The 21,401-nt window shown below is 46.6% G+C and overlaps 1 long non-coding RNA gene across 12 annotated transcripts in view; it reads left to right on the top strand.

The window, feature by feature from the left end:
• LOC110408423 overlaps nt 3,841-21,401 on the top strand; it is a 317,152-nt gene continuing 299,591 nt past the window's right edge. For 3 of the 12 annotated variants that reach the window (XR_002444323.1, XR_002444326.1, XR_002444327.1), the window contains exon 1: nt 17,288-17,912. This is a non-coding gene — a long non-coding RNA (uncharacterized LOC110408423). Of the gene's footprint in view, nt 5,286-17,285; nt 17,913-21,401 lie in introns of those variants that run through there. The other 9 variants (XR_002444334.1, XR_002444336.1, XR_002444325.1 and 6 more) reach the window with 6 other exon arrangements.

Raw genomic sequence — 21,401 nt, forward strand, 5'->3', positions numbered from 1 at the left:
CAGTTCCTAAGAACATTTAAAAAAAAAAAATCTCTACCATTTTTTCTGTATTGCAAAGAATTTTTTAGTAAAGCCTATTTGAGTTTGTTTTTTCCTTGAAGTAATCCAGCTGAAGGCTGTATGTAGGGATCACTGTAAATATCTGCGGAAGGTGCAGCTCTCCTCTGAAAAGCAAACCAACTGGGATAGACTTGTAAACCTTCCAGAAAGTCCATCTGCAGCATTATTATTACAGTGCAAGACAAAAGCCGAGGCATGCAGCGTCGGGTACCTGCATCAGACCATGCTGTGACAAACCAATGGGAATTTCAGACTGTTTAATATAGGTTCTTGTGCAACCCGATGTAAGGACTTCTTCTCTTCCATCCTTGCTTTCTTTGGACTTTTGGAACAAGATGTCTGGCATCAAAGCTGTGAAGAGGGCAAGTGTGGGCAGGGTTGTGCCCGCCTCCTTCTGGAAGAATGGCTGCATGCATTCGCCGTCCGTTTCTGTCACATCAGCCACTTAATGATCACAAGGCAGTGACTGTCAATTGAATGTGGAAGAGGAAATTAGAGGCAAATGACATCAGGCAGATCTTCAGTTGGCTGTTCTGGGGAGTTGTTAGCTCCACACCGACACTGGGGCTGGTAGGGAGCGGTGGGGAAGGGAGGGAGAATGGAAAGAGGTAATGGAGGGAAAAGAAATCTTACCTTGGCTTCACCAGTGGCAACATGAGCATATGCAATTATAAGATAGCTGGCAGATGACAGAGTTAGTTAATGTAACAAGCCCTGTAAAGCATTTAGCCACATTCTAGTGTTTAATCAGCTGTGTAAAGTGCAATATCTATCTTTCAATTTTATGCCATTAAGGGAGACAAGATTTTGATTAGGTACTTAATCTGGGCAAGAGGAAAACAGGCCCAGAGCAAGCCCACAATAGGCAGCAGAAGGGACATTCGACGAAGGATTCGATAAAGGAGAAAGACAGAAATTTAACATAAAAGAGAATTAGTGCAGCTCCTTTCAATTTAGTGCACAGATTTTTATGGACTAATCAATTAGAGGCTGTGGCTGTGCTGCTGGGAAGTGGTGCCGTGTTAGAGGCTTTGCCATATTAATTTTGTTCATTACACCGAGGTCAGGCTGAGTGCTTTGGAGAAGCCCCTGCTGCTGAGCGGGTCACGTCGTGGCTGTCATCCCTTTGTTCAGGGGGGTAAATGGGTACAGCGAGCACGAAACTTGTGGGGGCAGCTGTTTGTAAAGCGGTTTGCTCCGTGTGCGCGCGTGTGTGTGGGTTCTTTCACTTGCTCTCGTTGGTCTTTCCTTTGAAAGCTGGGTTTGTAGTATTTTTCTCTATTGAGGAAAAGGTCTGCATAGAGAGAAAATGCTGATCCAGTCGTAGGATGCTGTCAGGAGCCCTGGAAGGCCTGGATGCAGTTTGCAGGTTTACTTAAGACTTCCTTCTGACCTTCCAGTGAATTGAACAATGTGGCCCAGCTGCTAGCTCAAGCAGCACCTCCCACAAAAGGAATGAAGTTAACTCTGTTACCTTGAGGAGATTAGGAATGGGAGCACTTGTGTGCTGTAAGTACATACCTGTTATCCCATGCCAATAAGATGCATGCAGGTGTGACAGAGGTATTGCTGTACATTACAGGCTATCATGTAGTGTCTAGAGCTGGGCACCTGTGGAAGTCAGAACATACAAGGGAGCCACACTTGTGCTTGGATTAGGTGGGTATCAGAATGGGCTTTCTGGAAAAGAGGTCTTGCATGAGAAAGGCTTTGTTTCTCTCTGAGAAGGATGCTCCATGGTTTGGCATAGGGTTGGCAAAGACCTGCTATGCCAGAGAGCTGAAGGAGTGCTGGGTTCTGAAGCCCTCGTATGGACCTGGAGGTCTGAAGCCTCTGGGAGGTGAACTGAAGAGGCTGGAGAGCTGTCCTATGCTGTTTATGATGATATCCCAGTTCTGTGGGGGTGTGCTTGGGCCCCTGAACGGGCTGGGGGCCAGAAGGCGCATCCTTAGCAAACGCCTTGGGAGTCACAGATCTTTTTTTCAGCTGGGTCTTGTTTGTGCAGTAGCAGCTAGGACTTGCACCACAGCACGCTCTGTGTGCTGATTTCAGGCGTGAGTAAGCCTGTAAAAATCAGGGGAGAAGAGATTGTGGGCGTGAAGGTTAGAAAGGAATGGTGCCTGTCTCGTCAGTGCAGACCTGTTGTAGCAGCATTGCTCTGTGTCTCAGGAAGCACTACGTGCTGCGGTGAAGCTGCCCGTAGACCCGCAGTACCATGCACCCCGTTACAAATGCAGATTTGTCAGCCTTTCTGGGTCCGTGTGTGTAAAACAGTGGAATTCTTGTATGCTGTGAACTGAGAAGTCCGTGGTCTGTAGAGGAGCTTAAATTAGAAATTACCACTTAGCTCCCCCCGCTTTGGCATGGTGTGTGGGTTGGGATTTTTTTTTGTCACCTTCCATCTAGTCTCCATCTGCACTTGGGCTTCTGATGATTCCCTCTAATTCTATTAAACCACAGAATTACTTTTGTTGTTCTAAATACAGCGGCTCCTTCCAATCCCTGTCTCCTGAGGATGATGTGACGGAGCGTATTAGTTTATGGTAAGCTGCAGAAAACTTGAGCTCCCTGACTGTTCAATTCATGCAGAGTTATGACAGGTTATGCCTGCAGGCTACAAGTTAGGGGAATTATTTTCTGTTCAAACATTTCATTTCTCTGCAACTCTATAATTCTGCTTCTTTTATTTTCTTACTTTTTTTTTGTCTCCCTGCAAGGGAAGTGCTGTGGTATAAAACACTTTGGCTCTGGCTGCTTCTTCCCTGCATCTGTACGTGAGACGAGGAAAATGAGATGCGTTTTTTTCTTTAATCATGCAGCCATCTTGTTTGCTCACCAAAATCATTTTATGGACGTCACAGCTGAAAGCATAAAATGCAAAGGGAAGCGAACGTGTTCTTTTAATCTCATTAAGTCTGTAAGAATGAGACACGTGAAAACACTGCTCAAGGCCGATGTAAAATGGGATAAGTGGGGGTAAATTCCAAATTACCAAAAGCCCTCAGTGAAGTTTTGGTTCTGTACAGCTGGAACCAGCTGAGCACAATGAAGTGTGGTCACACTGTATTGAAAAGAAAAAAAAAAAAAAAAGAAAGCCTTTTTAGATGGTCTCTTCACAGTGAAATCGGGCAGACCAGGCACATGCACCCTCTTGCACCTTGCTCTCCTGCAGGCAGATGCTGGCTCTTCTAAAACTGGGCAGGATCTCCCAGCAGGCTGTGAAAGCCTTTTTTGGACCAGCAGCTCGAGCGCTGTGGGCACGCACCAGGAGAGTGTGCTTGGTAAGGTAACCTTAAGCTGGAAGGTGAAACTGCCCTCGGAGTGAAGGGCAAATTGAAAAGAGCGAGAATACCAGGAGTAAGGCCGTAAGGATCCCGTCGTGGTCAGAACTACTTTTTGTCCTTGAGGAGCTGCAGGTTTCCTGGCTTATCCTCTTTGCGCCCATGAACGAAGCCAGGATCTGATTTGAACTGGGATATAAATGTACCTCAGGCAGAAAAATCCCTGTTGGCAGTTCCCATAAAACAATAAAATCATGTCAAATTTGACTAATTCTTGGGATGCGTTGCCAGCAGAATGCTGACAGTCTGAATTTGTCATCACTGGAGGGAAAAGTGTGTGTGTTTCTCTGTGTCTGTGCAGGAGTGGGGAATGGACCGGGGGAGAATAAGGCAACTATTAACAAAATGGAGACGGCGTGGTACTCCATTAACGTTATTAATAACCCTATCAGATTTTATTGAAAAGATGCTCTCTGTATCCGAATTTGCCACTATTTCAACCCATTTATTAGAGCTGAAATAGCTGGAGTCAGTTCAGACCATATTTATTATTATTATTTGCTGAATGAATGCTGTGATTATGGGTCCCGCAGGAATTAGGAGAGATAAAGTGTCATCTTTCAGTCTCTTCTCACCTTCCCCGGGGAGCAGTGCAGAGAATGGCTTCCTCTCTGTCTTCTCCTATTAGACTTCTCTCTAATTTCTATTAATAGGGTTCTGAGACCTGCTGTAACACTTGAAAATTTATCTCCTACATTTGGAATGGTGATATTTAACAATAATGGTATGCTCAGAGGAGTATTTTTCTTTTATGCTTCCTCCCGTGTCTTCCAGAGTTGGCCATCGATTCCTAGCATTTTAGTGGTAGTTTGGGGCTTTTTTCTGGATGTCTCCAAAGTATCCTAAGGGCTCAGTTTTGCTCAGTTTTGATGGGAGATATGAAAACAATTTCCATATTTACAGGTAAAGCTGTGTCAGATACGAGGAAAATAAAAGCAGTGGGGGGAAGGTGCCTCTTCTGTTTCTTCAGAGAGCCAGGTAGAAATTTTGCCTCTAGAATGAGGGTGGTGAGTTCGGATCCCTCTCAGAGCATCCTTCTGTTTGAGGTGCACGCTGTTGCCAAGCTCAAGCAGCAACCCACAAACCCAACAGCACGACTCCAGAACAAAGCAGTTGTGATGGCGGTTTAATGGCCATCACGAGTAGTAATTGCAGCGCAGTTCAGGGGGAAAGCTGACTGCTCTGAACCACAGCTGTTCCATCATTCACTAGAGTAAAAATATTATGAAAACAGGAGGCGTTTGGTCTTCTTCCAAAAGTGCATGCGTTCCGCTGGCAGCTTGTTTGGGCATCTGGGGGTCAAGGTTGACTCTGCAAGAAAACAGGGCTGGAAACGGAGCCCGTGTTTTGCTTCGTTGCTCTGTCTGCCTTTCTATTTTCCACTCCCTGAAATCTCTCTCCTTCTATTCGTGTTCAGATTTCATCATCAAAGATGAAGAAAAACAACGACTGTGTAAACAGAGCGAACAACAATAAGGGAAAACAAACATATATTAGGAGCCTGGAAACATATTTTCCTGCCTTCCTGTACAGGAACAATACCGAGAGGAATAAGAGCAGCAACCTTATGCCAAAGCAGAGGTGAAAAACAAGCGTGCGTTCGAATGGATGTCCTGAGAGCACAGCCACTACTTAACCTTGCAGGGAAAAGGGAGCTGGTCAAGAGGCAGCATGGGTATAATCCCCAAGCAAAGGCTTATTTTGTCCCTGCCAAAGAAACAAAGCTGCTCCCTGTTGAGCTGAAGTTTACTCTCAGCAGCTTCCCTGTTTGCAGGAATGTACTTTGTGCCTACAGATGCCTTCTGAAGACGCTGGTGATGTTGGGCACTTGGTGGGTTTGCCTTTGGGAGGCCTGCTTTCCTCGCGCTCAGCTGCTGAGGCGGGGTGAGGAAAAGCTCTTTAAGTTACTTACTTTCTTTTCTCCTTAAAAACCTTGGTTTGATTAAGTTTTGGCATTGCATTTGTTGCATGAAAGACAGGAACTGCTCTGATTATTTGGATCGTAGAGTCAGGTAAATCAAAGGAACAGATCAAAAGAGGAGGAAATATTAATGAAAATCTATATTCTTTGGTCAGCATTTTTAATAGCTCTTGAAGAAAATCAAAAAGGAGAATCAGCTGTACCTAGGAAACTTGTCTGATAAGGATGATATAATGCAGTGCATTAATGTGAACTTCAGTGCTACATACAGCTGGAAACAAAACCGAAAAAAATGATGTTCTAAATAATAAAGCAATATTTGACTGTTTAAAAGCCTCACAGTATGAAATTTGTCAAAATTCGACTCTTGTGATTGGCCTGGGGAGGCAGAGCACAGCAATAAAGCCCAAATCTAGGAGGCTGGTGCTCTTGCATCAGAAATGTAACTGGAAGAATCAATCACCCCACTTGCATTTCTGCTGTGACAGCTGCTGAGTGGAATATGGGGAAAGTGCTTTTTAATTTTTGGACTCTTCTGGCTTCTCTGCTCTAAACTACGTCTGGCATTACAGAGCTAAGTGGCAAACTGGGATCATCGGTGCTGGGTGCATTGGCTGCGTGCTTCTATCTGGAAGTGGCTGTTTAGCATAAACTGAATTCCTAGATGTGGGTTTAGGTGGCGTGGTGTGAGGTGGTGTTCCTGGTCTCAAGGACAGCCACAAGTGCGATGCATTGCACGGACAGAACCTGTAGGTGAGAGCTGAATTACTGGCAAACTTCACGTGTTGGGAGCGGCCTCTGCTCTGCATCCTTCTTCCAAAAGCCATACCTGGAACAGGCACGGTCTGTTCTTGCCAAGCCCAAGGAATCAGTCATGTGGGAATGCAAACTGAGTATCCATGACACTGACTTAGGTTTTAAGCGTAATACAATCTGAGCATCGTTCACTTGCTTTCAGTTTTGAGTCTGGAGGGTGTGCTTAGTCTGTTCTCAACTTCTGTGCTCAGCTAGGAATGCACAGAGCATTTTTAAACGAGCACGGGACCTCTCGTGCTGCTGGCTGTAGGAAGGGGTTTGTTTTAGCCATCAAGGAAAACAGCGTTCACCAAAACTTGCTGCAGTGTAAATGTGCTGCTGCTAATTGCTGTCCCTGTCTGTATTGCTGTGATGGATCTGGTCGGAATGAGAGGCTATGAACCATTAATCATGGCCTTCTAAACTGAGCATATCCCTTCCCCAAACGCTTTATAGAAACTGAAGATGAAGAGGCAGTAAAAACGCTGCAGGAACTGAAACATTGGCTTAAGCACCGCTTTGAAAAGATTCATAAGAAATACTTGGGTTTAGCAAATACAGATAGCTTTGATCTTGAAGGAATCTCAGTTCCTTCACGTGGTTCACCCCTTATGTCTTTGTTTTTGAGCTCGGTTTTAATGTAGTTAAAGGTGGCAATTCAATGAAAATAATGTGAAGTTTGGGTAGTATGGGACCTTCGAGCATAGGATTGTGAAATCAAGTTTCCAAAAACAGTGGGTTTGGAGGGGGTGGTTTAATGAAATACACTTCAAAAAAAAAAAAAAAAGAAAAAGAAAAAGGAAAGTTATATGTAAGAAAGTGTTAAGTTTGGGGAGTGTTGTCTCATTACAGTCTTCAAGCCACAGGGCCCTGGATTGCCCAGGCTGGATTAGTGATCAGTGCTGTCGCTGATGAGCTTTTACAGCACCTCAGTCTGCGTTGTGGAGAGCAGCCCCTGTCCCACTGGGTGAATCTGGATGGGGATCCATCTCCATCCCCAGCACTGCTCCTTGCAGCCCTGTTCCCTGGTGCAGTGCGAGGCAGTGGCTTGGAGCACACAAGGCTGTGAGTGTCTGCATTACCAGGGGCCGGAGCAAGCCTCGTGCGGGCATTTTGCTGTGGAGTTGGGAACCTGTGGTGTTTGGAGGTTGGTTGGCTCCAGCTGCCCCTTCTGCTGCTCTGCCTTCCCGTGGGAGCGAGCCGGTTTAGTCAGGCCTTTGCACTCGTTTAATGATTGCTAGCGTGGCTTTTTGAACGCGCTAGTATTTCTGTTGAGTCTTCGCAAAGTTCTTTCAGAAGCGTGTTCGGAGCAGGACTAGCAAATGGCTGTTTCAGAGCGGAGCTGTGTGGGGCTGCGGGCTCTGCCCTGCGGCAGGAGCCAACGCAAACACTTCTCGGGGCAGCGTCCTTCTCTGATTTGGGTTTAAAACAGCCATCAGACGTGGAGGTGCCAGAACTGTCGGCGTGTTTCCGTGCCAGCTCTGCAGCTGTTAAAGGACGCAGGCTTGGGATAAGGCTGAAATAAACATCCACGTTTTTTTTTTTTTTTTCTTTCTTTCTATTGAATGTTTAAATGAATGAAAGCTGAGCTCTTAACCTTCTGCGTTTTCCAACTTAGGCATGTATTAAGCTGAGGAAATGCAATAGAGCACACCGCCCGGTGCTGGTGCGTGCTGCCTTTCTGCCTTCCAAGCCCTGGATTGCCATGGCTCCTCCCGAGCCCCGCTGCGGGATCCTGCCTTCCTATTGCCATCAGAGACAAACTGGAGAAAGGAACGAACTTCATAAGCGAGCCCAATATTAAACGTATAAATAATGCATCCTTCAGCATTATTTATAATGCAGGAGCATCACTGTTCTATATCATATGCAGTTTCACTTTGCCTCGTTTTAACTGCTTTCCTGCCAGGCATATCCTTCAGTAAGTTTGAAAGCAACATCGGCTGCTTGTGTGATGGCTTTTTATTTGTATTTTCTCTCCTCCTTTACTAGGTGTGTTGTGCTGAGGAACCGTTTCACATACAAAGCGTAGAAAGGGTGTAAATTCTAACATCAGCAGGTATAATAGCATTTATAAGACGTTATGAATTGCAATACCATTTGGATTTGAAAGTGAAAAATATTCTTTGTGCGAGGAATGGCCAGCATGGTTGGAGCAGCTTCAAGCTCACTTCTTGCTGTAAATGCTGCGCTCAGAGAGTGGCTCTGTTTTGCAGTGATGATGGAATATACTGTATCGCTGGTGGGTTGCCCTGTGCAAACCAGTTCACGCTTTGAGAGAATGGTTTTGTGTCCTGCACATACACACGCAAAGTCTGGAATAACAATACCAAGGTTTATCTTTGGAGGATCAAATGAAAGCTGTAGTTGAATGTTCCATTTGTTTCTTAATGAGCGTTGTCAGGCTGTGCCCTACGCTTAACAAAAGCATATGTGCAGATATTGTTCTGTTATGATTACAGTGTAATTATATCATGTCTGTAATGGATTACTGCATCTGGCCTTTTCTTGGTTTAGGAAACTTAGAATAAGATTAGTAGATAACTTCAAAATGCATCTAATTCTTCTAAGCGGTGCTTTCTCTGTTGGCCAGTTTCCCCTCCACTTAAGTTTGGGAGAGGAGTTCTTTGGGGTCCGGGATGGAAAATGGATTTTTTGACTAAAGAAAGCGCTTCTGATTATTTTGCTGCCCATAATTGTTTTGTATTTAAAGACAAAAGAATAAAAACAAACAAAAAAACCCCACACGTAAAGTAGCAAAATTTAAAAAACAAAGGAAAAACTCCAGCTGGAAAATGAAAGACTTGAATTCTCTCATGCCAACGTGCTGCTTTATGAGAATGCCATGTTGCACTTGTACCTCTGTGTAGCACTTGGCTCTGTGTCACCCTTTGCTCCTGACACGGAGCGTGTGTAGTTCAGTGAAGGAGCCTTCTCTGCTGGGGAAAATGGAGTGTGCAAAGCACAGCAGTGACTGTTTGGATTTATATTTGCTTTTGCCCCTGTGTGTGCTGGGCACGGGCTGGGAGAGCGCAGGCTCAGTGCCTGGGCGCTGGTGGACCAGTCCCTGTGTGCTCTGGGAAGACAGAATTCACTTGCCTGGTGCACGAGTTAGCAGTGTCTGAACTGCAGTTTTCTGCTTCAGCTTCAGTGTTTTATCAGGAGCTGTATTTGTTTATTGCCGGTGTCTGGCTCTGGCAGGAGGTAACGATCTCTGGTGTATGGAGAAGCTTTGATTTTTCTCTCCTGGGGTGTGATGGGTGAAGGTGCACTTCTTAACGTGTTTCTCAGAGTAGGAGGATAATGTTGGTGTTAACTTCAATGAAACATTTAAAGCTCAAGCCAGTTTAACACAGCTGACTGAAGAGCAGCTGCAAGTTGTTCAGTTCTTCTGCAGCTCCTCAGGTTCTGCTTCCAACACGCTGGGCCCTTCTTAGAGACTGTCACGTGGTGGCACCAATCCCCACCAAATTGCTCTTAAAATTTTTCTCACCTGGGATGTGTACACGTAAACCCACAGTGGTGGGGGATGTGCCCTGTGCTCTGTCACCTCCTGCTTCCTCTGCACTATTTGCTCGCTTTTATTTCTGCACAGTTGATTTCTGTTCGGTTGGGAATTTTGACTTTTGGACAGGCTGCTCTGGTTCTGTTTGAATGATGCCTTCTGTGTGAGATTAATGCCTCTAGGTGCGATGGTAATAGAAATAATTAATGAAGGGCTCTTTAATTCTTCATAATAAATGTTATATGGCATGTTTAAAATACAGCTAAGGCAGAGCCATACACACCAAAATAGGCATAGCCACTTACAGCAACTCGGGGCTATTAAAATGCAGAGTTTTATTATCGGTAACCTGTGCCCAGCAGGCATTTAAAAATCCTACGATCCTGGGCAGGAATGAGAAAATAAGAGATGCTGAGCACGAGCTACCTTCATGCCCACAGCCTGAGCTGCGTATCTGGATGGTTTCACCATAGCTCACTGTTCTTCTGCTTTGAGCCTTCAGTTAATACGCTTCTCCACCTGTTTCTTCAAGAGTTTGGTGTGTGCTTCCCATGTGTTTATTTGCCCACGCCGCAGCTGGCATGTGTGGGTTTTGGTGATTGCTCTGGCTTCAGGCTGTGGGGCTCAGCCTCTTCTCACAGGTGGCAGCGACAGGACAAGAGGTGATGGCTTTAAGTTGCACATGGGGAGGTTCAGGTTGGACGTGAGGAGAAGTTTCTTCCCCAGAAGAGCGGTGATGCACTGGCACAGGCTGCCCAGAGAGTGGTGCAGTCACGGTCCCTGGAGGTTTTCCAGAACCGTGCAGATGTGGCACTGAGGGACATGGTCAGTGGGGATGGTGGGGTGGGTTGGGCTTGGACTTGGTGATCTTGGTGGTCTCTTCTGTCCATAATAATTGTATGATTCAGCAGCGTTGTTACTGGAGCAGCAAAACGCCTGAGGTCGTAAAATACAAAGCAAGGAAGTTACAGTCGTGTTTTCTGTGTGCTTCCTGGCTTCTGTGATGAAAGCTGCTGTAGGTGCAGTTCCAAGGCAGGGCTTGGAGGGATCTGTGTGTGCTAAACCAGTCAGTACCTTGGGAGGACTCTGTGTTGGTTTATTTCTGTTCGAGGCTGGGAAAGGCTTTCACGAGCACCTGCGCCAGGGATCTCCCTTCTCCTGAGCCTGTAAAGCCAAACTGTTGTGGCTTGCACAGAAAGGAGGTATGATCCCCCCTATGACTTACATAATAACGTGTTGGTTAAGGCAATGCCAGGACGTTGTGATTTTCTGTTTTTTACTTTAGCCACGTTCACCACGAATCTCTGGCTGTTTCAGGGGGTGTTAGAGCTGGGCGACACTGGGGTGTGGTCCATGGCAGTGGATCCAGGATCATAGGTGTGACCTGGAGGAGCCCCGCACCCCGCTGCATTGGGGCTGGCACATGGGTCCCCAGTTCCTGAGGGGCTGTAGGCGTCATCCCAGGGAAGGAGCCCAGCCGAGGAACAGCAGGAGTCACAGCAGAGCCGCAGTGCCCTTGCTCTCCCTTGCCCTTCAGCTCAGGTATACAGCGTGTTTATTTTCCTTTAGCTGCGGGAGAAAACAAACAGCTGAGTCCAAAAAAGACAGGATTTTCTAATCTCCCATAAAAAGGCTATGGAAATTTGAAAGGAAAGGAAGATGATAGTATCGCCTGCACCGAGACGGCAATTATGGGTTCTGGGAGGAAGTGTATAAAGCCTTATTGAGTGAAGATAGCTGAGAAGGCTGTGGGGGCCCGCGTGGTGTGAGGAAAAGGCTGGAGGAAACCCTTATCAGACCAGTTATCCTGCCTCTGTCATTCCCATACAGATTAATGAGCTCCAGGATGCCCTCAGCCGTGTTCAGGCCGGGATCTGTTTATCCCAAAATAGAAGGCGCTGCCTTGTGCCGGAGTGTCATATTCCCAGGCCAGCAGCCCCATTGTGTTTTATTACCCCATTGTATTCAGGGGTTACATCCGAACTTTTCCTCTTAGCTCCTTAATCACTGTTTTGATGGATGAGCTCCATGAGAAACGCCGCTGCGGCCGCCTCTGCCACCCGTTCCGCATGGATCAAAATGGCTCCTCTGCTTCTGGCTGCTCTTGCTCCAGCTCTGGGCAGCACAAGGAGGGGGTGGATTCCCTTCTGCGCGGGGACATGGGAGCCCTCCCCGAGCCGTGCAGCAGCCGTAAGCCCCGTGAACCCACAGCCATTAACGCTGCGGGGCGTGCAGTTCCCTCCAGGGCTCCCGCGTCTGCTGCCATTTCCCTGGTGCAATCCTGGGGAATTATCCGTATCTCTGACAAGAGAATAGGTTACTAATGCACCAACACAGCTGTTTTGACACTTTTGATGAATAACATTCAATACTATTAATTGGAACAATTGCTTTTCATTTAACTAAATCACTAGAATTGCTAAACTAAATTGAAACGGAATGTAATTTTGCCTCGCTCTCCTTTAATATGGGCCTCTAAATGTCTTCTCCCTGAAGAATTAGTAACTTAATCACCTAACAGTGATAACTGTTTCATAGCCCTCAGCTGGAAGGTTTTCCTGCTAAGCAGTATTGCATGGGAGTAGAGTGTTATAACGGGGAACAAATCCCATCTCTTTCCTTTCTCCTCTTTCTGCTGCAATATTAATCATATTAAAAATGATTCTCTTCCTCTTTTTCTGTTCCAGCAAGATCTTTATAGATCATCGTAATTTCCCCCCCCCCCCCCTTTCTGCGCTGTATCAATCACTCGACACGGCTAACAGGGTGCACAACAATTATAGCTGTCCATTACGCTGGAGATGGATTTTTGCTGTCAGTGACTGTGAGATGGGCTCTTGTTCATGTTGCAATGAACTCGTCATCCAGTGCGCGCGAGGCGAACAGCACAGCGTGATGCGCTGCCTGCGCTGACCGAGCAGTGCTGCCCAGGGACGATGGCAGGGCGAGCAGTTTACCCGCGGTTCTTCTGATTTTTTTTTTTTATTTGTTGTAATTACTCAAAAAGGATCATGGCATAAATAAGTAAAAACGCTCTGAAATATATCCACGTTACTGACAGGAAGCCGCTGACCACTGTCAGTGGTCCCCGCTGCTCAGCCGTGTCTCTGCAATTCTGTCGTGTTAGGCTTTGATCTGTAGCTTAAACATTCTGCTCGTCTGTCTCAGGCCATAATCACAGAATCATTTGAGTTGGAAGGGATGTTTAAAGGCCGTGTGAGCCACCCCCCTGCAGTGCACGGGGACACCTACAGCTCCATCAGGTGCTCAGAGCCCTGTCCCCTGGCCTTGGCTATCTCCAGGGAGGGGAAATCCACCATAACGTTGCTGATAACCATCTTACTTGTTTTACTTGTTCTGTGCTACCCAAAACTGGTGCTGTCAGGAAGTTTCTCAGCATTATTTAGTGATAATATGTTTTCACGCTAGCTTAAATTTACACGCCTTTGTAATTGATCCATGAGATTCTGTCACTGTGAGATAAAGGAAAGTGGCATTGAGAGGGGAAGCGTTCTGCTAGAGCCAGTGGCACTCGCACGGTTTTTATTTTATGGCTTTAATGGGCTGAACCTCTTGTCCACACTGGTCCATGTTACAGTTGGGAAAATGTCCAAAAATTAAGTGCTTTGTCTGAGTTATACAGAAGATTATTGGCAAAATTCAGCTTGCTAGTGAATTGTTTGGTGCTCTTTCCTCTGAATTTGCATTTGGTCTCACTGTCAGCGGCTGTTTTGCAGACCAATTTCTTGAGTTCAGAGTGGCAGGAAAAAAAAATGCAAAGCTAAATTATATTATTGCTTAAATTTACTAAGATCTAGTTTATAATAGTGTTGCTCCTTTGGAATGGTTTTTAGTGGGATTCTAAGTGCTAAGGGAAAGCCCAGAGCCTGGAGGTCTCTGTTGATGCACAAGGCAGGAGGATGCCCAACTGAGACATCGGGAAACCTAAGGTAAATGAAATAAAAGTCAAATGGATATAATTTGGGATGTGCTAGATAGTCAGTTTTGCTTTTTTGGATGTGGGGAGGGACAAAGTGGTCTTTGTTGTGGATTAATACGCCCACCTGTTTTTTAGGTTACAGTTAATTCATTCAAATCTGCTGTTGGGATTTTGCCAGCATTTCCCTTCCTCACTTACTGACAATAGGGCTTCCCTACAGGGCCGAGCTGTGCGGATTCCTGCAGGGTTCAAGGCTGCTGCTCTCTGAGGTGGTGGTTTTCTACGTGCATTATTGCCACGGCAGCTGAGACTACGCCGTTCTGTCCCGGTCACAGTCCACTGAATCCAACAGTTGATTGTAATAACTCTGACAACCTAGATACCTTTAATGAATGGTAAATGGAACTGTGGTGTTTCCCATCACTGGGTGCTGGGTTTTATGGTATGATCAGTCACTGCTATTTTTTCTATGTGCATATGTGATAATCATCCCGGTCAGTGGTGCTTTGGTTTTGACAAGTAAGTGGTTAAATTACTTGGTATTGGTTCTGTTTCCTGACTGAGCGGCTTCCTAAAATGTTAAGATGCGGATTCTGTTCATAAATTGCTAGTGAATACCTATAACCATGTTACTTGTGAATGATCTGTGAAATGCTTCAAATATTCACTGGTATGAAATCATAAGGAAGTACCTCATGACAGATTAAGTAAGCTGAGAGAAATGTAGAGAAGCAGCTACAGTATCAGATGCTTACATGAATCAAACTGCTGAAGTTGTGTTGGGAGCCCAGGCTCTTCAGCAGGGTCTGCTGCGATAGAACAAGGGGAAATGGTTTCAAAGTAAAAGAGGGGAGATGTGGATTGGATGTGAGGAAAAAGGTTTTGACAGTGGGGGTGGTGAGGCACTGGCAAAGGTTTCCCAGAGAGGCGGCGGGTCCCCATCCTTGCAGACACCCAAGGTCAGGCTGGACGGGGCTCTGAGCACTGATGGAGCTGTGGAGGGGTTGGGCCAGATGGCCTGTAAAGGTCCCTCCCAACTCAAATGATTCTATCATTCTTTCCTCTCGGTGCAGCTGGGTGAATGCCTCTGTGGGCTGCGCCATTGCATGGCTGTCCCTGCAGGACAGAAATGCACGTAGGCTATGCAGCAGGACATCTCTTTCATCTAACGTGGTTCTTCTTTCCTGTTGTTAATGCTCGTTGCTTCTCATGCCCTGCTTTCACTCTCTGCGTTTACATACGCCGAATCATTGTAATGCTGTAGAATATGCATTGCTTTAAGGAGAATGTCCACCTAAGGCTGAGGTTCTTCTGCATATGGCGGTGATTTACAGAGCTGCTGTGACTCTGTCTGGCCACTCGCAAGGTATTTCTAAACATAACTTCGTTTCGACCAGTATCTGGGAGAGGAAAGGGAAGTGTGATAAAGCAAATGATGGAAACTTGCAGCTAAAAGTGTTTTGGCAGCTGAGGCCTGCAGTGGTGCTGCTTGAAAGATGAGCACTCTGTGAATTGAGGGCATCTCAGGAGAAGTAAATCTGCCTCCTCCAACACAGACTGAGCGCTGGCCCAAAGACCCCGGGTAAATAAGAATCAAACTTCACTACAGGACATTTATGTGGTCGTGATTTATTGGTGCTCTCAAAGCCTTTGAACCTTCGCAGCCCTTTGGGGGAAATGGTGTGTTACAGGGGCTTAAATAAATAAATAAAAAATAAGAAGAAATACATGCCTATAGCTACAGGAAAAACCTATTGTGCCATTTGTTCCAAAAGCCTTGACACGTTCAGGGCTTTTTCCTGAATTTGATTTTTTTTTTTTTATAGGATTTTGGTCAGTCAGCCAGTGCTGTAGGAAATAAAACAACTCTTTGACAGATTCTTGTTTCTCAGTCCCTTTCCCAGCAACTTCCCCCTCTGGTAAAGCGAACTGAGCTGCAGGATTCTGATGGAAAAATCAAACAAACCTGCCGAGCGTGGCTGAGGAGTAATAGAAAACTACTTGGATCTCAAGGCCCTGCCAGTATAAGTTTAACGTAGTGTTGTTTCTTCACCAGATGTCAAATATCCTTTTCCATTTTTCTGTGGTGTATTGTGTCCTTGGTTCATCCTTCTGCGAGCGGCTCTTGGCGTGCTGACTGCTCGGGATGCAGTTATCTCTGTGTGAAGGCTTTCTAACCCTCTGTACGGCCCACCTCGCTGCCCTAAATGCATTATAAAATATATCTTAAAACATAACATAACCTCAGCCCGTGCTCCAGTTCTGTGTTCCCTTAGCTCGGAGGAAGGAAACTGGTAAAAGGCAAAAGCTGTCTCTTCTGCAGAAACCTCGGCTGTACTGGAGTTCATTGGGATTTGCCATTGGTTTCTGTTTCTGTAGCAGTGCAGCCGGCTGTGCTCCACAGAATGTGGGGCACCCTGCAGCTGGGGCTCTGGGTGAGAAGCTGTAATGTAGAGAAGATGAGAGGTAAGCCACGTGTGCCGCCAACCCATGGCTGTCTGGTGGCTTCTTGTTGATGGGGGGGGGACACGTTTGGATGTGTGTGACAGACATCCTGTTCGTAATGTATTCTTATGGGTCAATACTAAGAAAAGCAAAGTTTTATTTTAAGAAGCATTGGAATTCGTGGTTGTTTTGAGGTGATCTTTGTTAATGATTTCTATACCAGAGAACGTTGTTAGGAGATACCATCTTCCCTCACTCTGTTATCCCTCTCCGTTTTACACTGATAAAAGATAGGAGAATAAGGTCTGAGTTTGGAAAGAAATCAATAAAAAAAACAATCAGCCCACCCCCGTGGCAGTAATTACCCCTTCCTCGTCAGTCTTCCTGTGAACCGTTAGAGGGAACTGAAACTGAACCAGAAAAAAATCAGTGCTTTTAGGAAACCACTGTGTTATAAAGTCAGCTGCGTGCACAGGTCTTCCACTGTTGGGAAGCAGAGTGGGGTCAGCTCTTCTGCCTAAAAAGCTGCTACTGCAGCCCCATTCCTGCGCTGGCACTGCCGGTCTGAGGCATCTGCTGGAAGCCTGAGCCCGCCTAAGTTTTCTTCCTGGAGCCTAGGGGAAGTTCAGGATGAGCCAAGGCTTGTAACATTCTGTCATAGCAACTATAATTTAATTCTTGGAGGTTGTTTCCAACATCTGCAGCCCAGAAGCAGAGTGCAGTGGGGATTCACAGGTGTGATAAGTCATTCTGATGGTCCTGCAGCTCCAGGACACGCGTCATCTTTCACGTGTATGTCCTGGAAGCCTACCTGCAGGCGGCACGGCTGGGCTGGAGGTGTACTGCTGCCGTGCCGTGCTTGGTGGGTTAAGCTGTTCCAGGCGGTGGCTGACAGGGCATGGAAACGTGCTCCCAGCTCTCAGCCTCCTTTTTCTGCTTGGCCTCCTTCTCACTGCCGGCTTCCTTGTGGCTTCTCCCAGCCTTCATCCCTTCTGACCTCAGGAGAATCCTTTGGTTTTGGTGCTCTCTGCATTGCAGAGCCTTCTTTTTGCTTGTTGCGCTTATTCAGGTGGAGCAAAAGATGCTTCGCGTAGAATGAGAAACTCAAATTTTGTTCTGGATATCACTTAGTTCTTCTAGATGGTTTTGAGAACACTTCAAGTTGACAAACTTCTAAGAAAAAGATGAGACCAGCTGGGGCTGTGGACACAGAGTGACACTCTTTGGGTGTAAGGGGCTCAGCACGGCCCTCTATCCACTCTGCTCTGAATTCTGCAGCAGCTCCTCAGCCCCCGCTGCCTCCTCACATCCCTGATTCTGTCGAGCAGATGGCAGTGGGTGTGAGTGGGGATGGCCACGGCCCCGAGGGGTGCAGAGGTGGCTGTGTGTTATCAGTGGGACCAAACTGACTTGGGGAGGATCTGTGGCGGCAAGACTGGCTGCACGTGGCTGTAAGCTCTGCTGTTTGTCCTCAGCTTCTGAAATGGGGAGCGCCTTCCATGTGTGCTGTTCTGGAGCACATCCCCCTGGCCTCAGAACGAGAGCGTGCGCTGGCAGTTAATGAGAAATGCTGGAAGCGGGGTCCCAGGAGATGATTAAACCCCACGAGCCAATTAGAAGGAGTGTAATTACACAGCAGGGACAAGTTGTTAAACAAGCTAGAGGTTATTGTCCTCAAATCAACGTACTGGAACAGCCAGAAAGAGCCTACCAGGAAATCTCTGCCAGAGCAGTTCTGCTTGACATTAGGCTTCTTTTGGGGAAGTGCAGGAGCTGGATGGGGAGGAATGGACTAACATGGCATTTTGCCTTTTGTCTGCGTTGGTAGGTGATGATAAGTGCTTGGAGCAGAGCAAGGTGGAAAGCAACTGCTGTGTCTGCAAGCTGAGCTGTCTCCGGGCTGGGGTATGGAAACGTAACCCAAAGTGGTCCCCGGCGTGGTCACTCACCAGGATGGGAGAGAGCAGGGTGTGGGTGGGCACGGAGATTGCAGGAACCCAGCGCCCGGTTGGCACAAGGGGAGATGTGTCTGGGCATTGCTTTGTGCGCTGCCAAACTCCAAAAGAAACTTTGTGCACAACGCAGATGTGGGGATAATGTGTGGTGACTGATGGGTTCTTTGCTTTTATCTGCTCACGGGTGTCTGCAGGCTTGCAACATGATGATATCACTGTTGTTGAAAAGGTTTGATTTAACTTTTTTTTTGGCTTGGCTTGAGCACAGGGAATGGGGAGTTCGGTATTAGCAGTGTGAGTGTTACTGGTTACTGGTGTTGGAGGAAATGAGTCACATCCCACTGTTTCTGCGCTGTGTGTATCCAATCCCAGGTGCGTAAACCTAAAGCTATCTTGTCTGACCTCTAGGAGTCCTTATCTGATAGGGACCCTGGGAGGCTTCGGCATGCATCTTCATCTAGGGGCTGAATTAGCTGACGGCATTAATTGCCGGTCCCCTGTGTGTCCTGACCACTAGGTGACATCGCACACTTAGCATATTTTGTGAGCACGTCCAGTGGAAATGTTTCACGTGTGACCCACAAACTTAATTTTGCTCATGCAGAGCACACCCCTGCTTTTCAGACATGCCTGTACTCGAGCTCTATGCGATAATGGAAGGCAAACTGAAGAATATGGATTTAAGCGCTGAGCAAATGAGTTTTCTTAAGACAAAGCGGCTTGCTCCAGTAAAAATTGAGCTAACTCTGTTCCGTTGTCAGTCAAGCTTTTCTGTAGGTGAAGAACTCAGAAATGCTGTGTGAGTTTGGCTGGCTCTGTTCTGTTCTCAGACACTCGCCTGCGTGTCCTGTGACCAGTAAATCCCCTTTTTGTTGAGGTGGCTGTAAGTTTGGCATTCTGAAGGCCTTTCTCTTTCAGTCCAAAGTCCTACAGCTGCTCTTGTGATGTCAGAGGAGCAATAGGACTTAAAAATTCTTTGATTACAACAGCATAGGGCATGTTTCTTTGCCTGTGTTTTAGGGCTTCAGCCTGTAGTTAGGAAAATGAAAGCAGATCCACCTTTAAAGCGAGTGTCTCCAGAGGGCAGAAGGGCCACTCAGCTGTGAAAGGTGACAACGTGGGGTGAATTCAGCCTGGGGGAAAGCACGTGCAGCTCCGCTGACTTGTAGGGATGGACTGGGTCCGCTGTATCTTTTGTTTTACCCAACTGAAAAAATTGCTTCCTCGTTGGAAAATCCCCATGGATCAGCTTCTCAGTCAAGGTCACATCCCCATCTCTTGTACTTTTCTTGGCCATTATTTCAGGTGATAGATGCACTATTGACTGGCAGCAATGACAGAGCTTGGAATGATGGGGGAACTGAGGCATATTCAACACACTGGCACACAGCTAACTCATGCTAATGTTCAATAATCCCATCCTGCTGCTACACTCTAATGGCTGTGGGCTTGATAGAGCCCCCTCATTGAACTGGTGTATTTCTTATGGGCCTGCCCGCCCATCCTTCATGAATTTTTATTAAACAAAACTGTAAGCGGATTGATTTTGTACTCCTTTATTGCATTTTTATTTAATTCCTTTCAATGGTGGAGGCTCCATCATGTTATCTCGGTGTAAATCATGCTGGGGCAGCATGCCAAAAAAATAAAAAAGACTACAGGATCATACTCGCATCCAGTGTAAATTTCACTCCTATAACCTTTATTAGCATAGATTCATTGATTTTTTTAAATTTTGTTTTATTTTAAATTTTTTCTTCCTCCTCGCCCCTCTCCTTCCTCCCCAGTGCCTCCTTTTAGATAGGCTTAGGTCAGAACTTGACAGCTCTACTTTTGAATAGAGGAAGAGAGGAAAAAAAAGTAAGTTGATTAATCAAGACTTCTTTTCTGTAATGCCCAGCTGAGGAAGTGTTCCTGCTGCTGGTAGTTCCGTGGGCAATCACAGCTGTGCTGTGATGGTATTGCTATCAGCAGGAGCAGGTTGCTCCCATGGCACCCCCAGCTGCTTGCTGGGCTGCTTCCCCTTTTCACAGAAATCTGGACCAACATTCCTGTCCTGAGCCCCTTGCAGTTGCTTCTCACCATCTTTGTGTGGCTTTTATCTGTGGGTGAAGCTTTCAGCAATAATAATTAATTACCTTTTAGTGTATTGGGACTGGGAGCTCCTGTCTTTTGAACTGACCCTTGTGTCTTCTCACTCGTGTTCATCTAAAAAAGAGTTTGAGCGGTGTTCGTAAAGGCACCACCTAAGCATGGCTTTCTATAAAGCAGTCAGTGGATAAACAAGGCACCAGTAGGTGGCATGCGAGAATCTGTAGCACAGTGCAGCTGTACTCCAGGTGGGCTATAAATTGTGAACTTTGAGCTTTGAAACAAGGGATGGCTCCTGCAATGCCTCGGGTGTACTGCGGCCCTGGAGCACCATGGGGTGCGCTGCCGGCTTCATGGTGTGGGTAGGCTATGGAGAACCAACACAGGGATGCAAGCTTGTCCCAAAGTAGATTTTGCTGTTACGTGGCATCTTTTGCTCGTTTTTGGTTGACTGTGGACATGCATGATCCTAATCTAGAAGCAAACCAGGTGGGATTCATGCTGCTTCTGTAAGTTATACGTGCGTGACGCAGTGGCACGAAAGAAAACACAGTAAAGGCAAGAGTAGAAGGCACTTAAAATATCTTTCTTCTGACTGATGTATGTCCTGATCCTGCCTAGGATGTGCTCTTGATCTGCTGGAAGCAGAGCCCTGTGCTCTTTTAAATTGCCATTGCTGCTGTTGGATGTGTGTGGGAGTTAGCTTTGTCTCGGGGAACTGGAGCTCTCGACTTCCATAGCAGCTGCTTTCTGTGGCAGAAGGCTGTTTCCCACTGACCCGTGGAGCTTTAATGTGACTCCCAAATTTCTGGTTTTGTTCGGAGAGCGAGATGCTGCTCTGTTTCACAAACACTGCTCCTTGAGGTTGTTGGAGCAGAGCTGCAGCGTTCCCTGGTGAGAAATCCCAGGCTGAGCAAGCAGGTGCTGAGTGCTGTGGTGAGACCTAAGGGTGTGATGTCCTCCCCTGGGCACTTTGCAGGGGACAGCACAATTCCTGGCCAAGCTCGGGTCTTCCCACTGTGGCTGCAGCCCCCTGACCCGCGATCAGCAGCAAGGGCAGCACTGCTCTGCTGGGCTCACATTGCTCCATTCAGCTTCTCGTGCCAGCTGGCCACGGCTTGTTAGCCTGAATATCAAACCTGGGGGAGCTGAGCCAAGGAGGGATTTTTGATTGCAGGTAGTACATGGTAGAGTTAGGACAAAGTGAGAGAACTGTGGTTTTAACTGTTTGCAGGTAACATCAGTTAGTGTAAGCTCATTTCTGTGCTTCTTAGGGAACTGGTTTTCTGTCTTGTGCAGAGAAGATGGATGTATTTTATTGTTTGTGTTTTAAAATTCTCATTGACCC

Source organism: Numida meleagris, chromosome 19 (assembly GCF_002078875.1).
Source record: "Numida meleagris isolate 19003 breed g44 Domestic line chromosome 19, NumMel1.0, whole genome shotgun sequence".
In the NCBI taxonomy this organism is placed as follows: Eukaryota; Metazoa; Chordata; class Aves; order Galliformes; family Numididae; genus Numida; species Numida meleagris.